We start from the raw sequence: 6,044 nt of genomic DNA, 5'->3' as shown, positions 1-6,044 counted from the left end.
AGAGAATGGGCTGGTAAATTTAGGCAGTCTGTCACTGCTCCTAAAGGGCTATAAATAGTGCTGGAAAAGAGTAGGATGGGGAAGTTAGGCTTTGTTGATCAATGATGAATGCTGACAGAGATTAGAAAGCAAAGCCAAGGAGTTACTCACCACTACAAACATTTGTGGTCGAACTAACAGATAAGCACGTAGGGGACTTTTTAGATTTCCCCTGTGAAAGACTTATTTATTAGTGTAATTTAGATTCACCATGCTGGTAATGGTTTTTAGATACTCAATCAAATCTTTCTTATTTATAATGAAAAGGGTAGTCATATGTTTGGGAAATCCAACTTTTTATTTTCACTTCCTAGAAATCTATTCACAGATTACATTAAGTTGCACACGCTTTGGACATTTCTACCCCAGAAAACAACCGCTGACTTTTGATCAGCTATTCCCTCCCTACAAAATAAACCTGCTCCAGACTTTCCCCACTGATATCGACTGCATTTGCACTTCAGTGACTCTTAATGTGTTCTGTCACACCCAGCATACTGGTTTAACAGGAAGAGAATCAAATTGGAGAAGCAAGAGACGTTTCTTGCCATCACACCACTCTGTAGGAACAGCAAATTTGGGTCAGGGTGGTACACAGGTTCCTCATATAGCAAGTAAAAGGAGTAGAAGGGAGCTTACTGCTTGTAGTTTCAAAGTTTTATGTTCACTGTCGGTTATAGGAATTTTACCGAGGTTTCACCATTGTGTGTAGATTTCTGGGAATTAATTGGACAACTGTTGAGTCTTCTTGACTGTGATTTCTAATGTCACTCCTTTTTAGAAACATTTTTGTCTCTATTACTGGAAAAGCAGACAGTTCCTCTTGTAAGGGCCTCTTCAAAATCACAGTAACTAATGACAGAAACAGACAGTGGAAAGAGGGTGTGGGATATAGCTATAAAAAAAAGAAATCTTTAAAACAGGAGAGAAGGGCTTCTTCTATCAAGAGAGCGGCTTCATACGAAAGCTTTGTCGTCTGACTGGACTGAGAGTCAGACTGAGAGATCAGAGTTTACAGAAAAGAGAAGTTTGAATTTTGCTTCCTTCAGATGGCTTTGTGATAAACCAAAACAGTTGTTAGACACATCCAGAACTTGAATTTCATCACGAACATGACAACACATTGAATTGTGACAGGGATGTTAAACTAATTTTAGCTCAGGGGACACATATCGCTCAATCTTTTGAGATTAATATTTTTTATTGATATTTTCAAAATTAAAAGCAACACAAGATGGGAAAAAAAATGGAATATCAATAGGAGATTGAGCCGAGTTAGAGCAAACAAACAAGACTAACAAAGCATATACACCAAAAAAAACAACAAGCCGGCTCCACTCCTCTATAAAGGCTGTGGACAGGTCAGACGCCCACACAAGTTTGAGGGCAGAAGAAGAGTTATCAGAGCAGCACAGGAGCATAGAGTAGTACTGAAATGCTTCATGTCCCAACTTAAATACCTTGAGTATCTGTGTCAGGATGTCTGCAGTGGGAGGTGTTGTGGAGGGGGGATCCAAACGTTTGACCGAGGAGATGTCTAATTTGCAGATAACGCCAGTACTGATGTTGAGTTTATCTAAACTGCTCCTTTAAATCACTGAAAGACGTGATAGTTCCACCTTCATACAAATCACCTAGTACCCTGACTCCGTGGTCATCAGACCACAATCTCCCTAAAACAGGTGAGTGCCCTATACACAACTTGTGGTTTCGCCAAATGGAGGCAGAGAGATGGCAGTGGAAGTCCAATCAACACATTTTTGCGACTCTCTTCAGACTTTATCAAATATATTTCTACTCAATCTAAAAAAAATTAAATAATTAAAAATGTAGGGAAAATCTGTTCAATTTTCAAATAAAAAGATATTTTTCTGCCCTTGAAATCCGATAAGAAGTCTGAGATCTTGACGAATGTTTTGAAAAGCCTGTTGCGTCGCAGAATTCAAAGAATGTCTCCTGCCACTGAAACAGTGTGATCCAAAGCAAACAATCAAACAAAAATCAAATGATGTTTTTGATCCACAGGCTGTATGTTTGACACCCTCGCACAAGGGCTCAGGATATCTCTACAAGAGACATCTCTCATTTGTGTTGTCTTGTGGTTTAGGATTCTGCAGAAAACACTAAACTTGAATATCAGCGGGGCTTTTTCTGCATTTTCTCCATTAGTGTACCCAGCTGCTGTCATTCTTCCACGCCTTCTGTTGTGTAATAGATTCTGTGCAAATGTCCTTTGAAACATGATGCAAGTAAACATCAGGCAAATTACTTCCTTCTTAGAAAACCCTTGTGCACCAACATTAATTAATCAAGAGGACATTTTGACAATGTAGATAGCCTCTCTGCTTTTAAAACAGAGGGACATACATTCAAGAATACGGTAATTTCAGCAGCCTCGCTGTTGTGCAGCTTTTTCTTTCATTACAATCCCACAACATGCTTTAAACTACAGTATAACTTTGATCAATTATGATGGTTTGATTCTGGGCATTTGTGTCTGTGTAAGTCAGGAGTTTGGGCCACTCAATCCAGGCACTCGTATTGAATTTCGGGCTTATTATTGGCCTGACAAATGAGAACTGAAAACTTTAAACTGTGCCCAAGGAGAAACTGTCCTTTTACTATTTTTAGAAGGCCCCTTTCCGACAATTTGCTGACACGACAGAAATGGAGGGCTATCGATTCGAACACACAGTTACCCAATGACTTTCTGCATCTTTGGGTCCGTACCAACTCAGGAAATGGTTTATGTGAACGTATTAGAAGTTAAAGCGTGAGAAGTGTCTGTAGCTCTCAGGTGTTCAAAGAAAAAGAGTGACTTTCAAAGCTGTTCTCACTTCATTCTATCTTCTGTCTCTTCAAGTAATATTAGGTCATGGACACTCCTGGGATCATGTATCTGGAGCAACCCCAATCTTTCTATTTTATATTGTCCCTATTTTTTGAGTAGCATGTAATCTTCTCACCGTAGTCAACTAATTGGAAACCATCCTTTGGTCTTCATCTCTGGATTCAATAACAGTGACCATGGATCAACTCTCTTATCTGTTCCCTTGCTTTGCTATTGAAACAGATTGATTTTTAAAATAATGAATGGGCAAAAAAAAGAACTTTAAATCATCAAAGGGCATGTGGCAGTTTATCTATTAAAACCATATCCCTTTTCTGTTCTCTACTGTGCTGTCACATTGGGCCTGATCTGGTTAACTCAGGGTCATTAATAATGTAGAAGCCTAAAAAGAAATAGAATAAAAATGTTTTGTGCTCTTTCTCTGTCTTTAAATATTCATGTCAGCTCCTGCTTTCTTCGTTCACGACCACAATCTGATGTGCTTGTTTTGATCGTGTGGAAGTCTTTAGTACAGCCAATTAACTTATCTGAGATGGCTTGTGTTTCCCTTGTAGTCTGCCTGTGGCTTGAAAGTTGAAAGCCTTGAAAAATAAAAGAAGAGGCTAAATTTATTCTGCACAGGCAGCTGTGGATGATATATTTGGCCAAACATCATCTGCAACAAGGAAACAGTTAATGGTTCTAATGTGTTGTACCAGTGGGCTATGATAATATGCCACCTGAATTTTGCCCAAAAATGTACCTTTGTCCTCATACGTTGTAGTAAAAGGTGCATCTGAACAGGCACAAACATTGAGCAACTTAAATATCAGTATCTCTTGTTTTTTAGTGAAATAATGAATATCCTAATGCAGCAAAGAAAGCTGGAACTTGAGTACTCCGCATTAGGACTTAATGGTTTAATGAGCAAATAATGAAGCCCCCTTAATTACTGGAGAACTCACAGAAACCTGCCAAATGTTGCACTTAAGTTATTAAAAGCGTTGTGAAGGAGATTAAATAATTGTACACAGACTTACTTAGAGTCTTTGATTGTCTTATTTCTAATCCTGCATCAGTTTGATAGTCGCTTCTCAGCTGCTGCTGATCTGGATCTCTCCAGGAGACAGACAGAAAGAATTTGGAAAACTAGATGAAGCCAGAAACGAAGCACTTGTCCAATGTGAAATCTCCCTTAAGGTGCAATTAGCAATTCAGATGCTGAGAGTCACTTAAACGTTCTGGAAGGTACCAACTGGCTGGATAAGGGGAGCAAACAATTTAGCTAAACAGTGAGTAAAAGGTGATTGTGCTTATAGATATATTGAGTTGATCTGCACCTCATCCCTGCCTCACACCTCTTGGTTTATTCTAGTTGTTATGAACCATCATATCAAAGTGCATTCTGACATTAACATTGCTTGTTTTCTTTACAGTCAACTTCTTTTTTTAGCTGTTACTCCTTTTCAAACAAAGCATCATAAGTTTAAAAAACCAGAGTACTCCGTTTCCTTGATTTATGGATTTGTCTAGTTTGTATTTCATTAAAATAAATATTAGTGAATGTAATGCAAATGTAATGATCTAAAATTTGAATTATAAAGCTGCATGATAAGCTACAGTGAGAAATAAGTGTGACGGATAGTTGCATCACCTTATTTTTTGGGATCTCCCCACATGATTTTCTAACAGCTATCAACAAGAAAATATTCAAATATGAAAGTCCTTTGAGATGTCTGACCAATAATTACAATTTTTTTCATGTTGAGAGGGAAATGATCACAGCAGGGGTGTCAAACACGCAGCCTGAAGACAGCCTTTCACCATGTGGAATTTACAACAGAAACATGAACCTTAATTTCAAATAAACCAGGCATATCAAAAACTTGTTATCTCATCTTTTAGTATGACACAACAATAAGATCCGAGCTGAGATATCATTGTTGCTCACAGTATCGAAGCCATACTGTGCGGGTGAATTTGTGAAATCACTTTCTTATTACAATTTGTCTTTTAAAAGTATTTTTCTTGACACTTGCTCATAACCAACCAAGTACAAACATAAAAGGAGCCTTCATTCGAGACAGTATGTTTGGTACGATGTGCTGCTGCCCCCTGCTGGATGAGGGAAATTAAGTAAGGCTGTTTTTAGTGACAGCACAAAGATCACATACAGGTACAGTATGTACCTACTTCAGCCTGAAAAGGTATTTACCAGTGGCCCAGGATAAGTAAGACATCAACACCTGTACAAACAAATGACATCCATAGCAACAACCACTGAGTGAATACTGCTATTGATTCACTGTTGTACTCCGACTACATGGTCATTTCTGTGGATGAAATTCTGATTCAAGAAACTGCATCATACTTTGAATAAAGCACATTCTGTTTGTGCGTTTGAAATAAAATAAAAAAAAGTTTACCAAAACCCATCTAAGTCAAACTAAACAGTGTCTCAAATAGTGACATGTTCTCAGCAAAAAGAGTAGGGAGCAGGTTGAGGAAAACCTGCAAGAGGAGGATGCATTAGAAGGTGAGAAAGAGGAAAGCAGAGTATGTGTGTGTGTGAATCTGAAGGAGGACATAAAACAGGGACAATGCAGGGAGCGTAACTGGGGTCAGCTGTGCAATTTAGTGAAAAATGTGAAAGGAAAGAGTAAAACCAGGGTGGACTGGATGGAGATGAGTGTCAGGAGGGACTGGTGATGAATGGGTCCAAGGGGAAAAGCTTGAAAACAAAAGACAGCAGGCTGAAGTGAAGGTCAGAGAGCTGAGGATGCTGAGATTGATGGACAGAATTAACAATGAGAACTTTAGAGGGACCGATCTTGCTGTGCAGTTCGGTGGGAAAGCAAGAGACCAACGTGCAGTAGAAATGAGGGAAATGTATACTGGTGATGGAGATGCCAGGCAAAATGGGAAAAAGGAATCCAGTGAGGAGGTTCATAGAGGCAGTGAGAGAGAACACAGGGTATTGGCGTGAGGTGTGGGGATACGGAAAAATAAAGATGTTAAAAGAAGACGATCCACTGTGGCAAACCCCAACTGGAAAATGCAGAAAGAAGACGTTACAGTGGGCATTTCAACACAAATATTCATGTAAATGAATTTGTGTGTAAGAGCAAACCAACAGGACACGACATCATTATGAAAGCCTGTGAGTAAAACCTTT

The sequence above is a fragment of the Lipophrys pholis genome (assembly GCF_963383615.2).
Source record: "Lipophrys pholis genome assembly, chromosome: 4".
NCBI classification, from domain to species: Eukaryota; Metazoa; Chordata; class Actinopteri; order Blenniiformes; family Blenniidae; genus Lipophrys; species Lipophrys pholis.
This window is presented reverse-complemented; position numbering follows the sequence as displayed.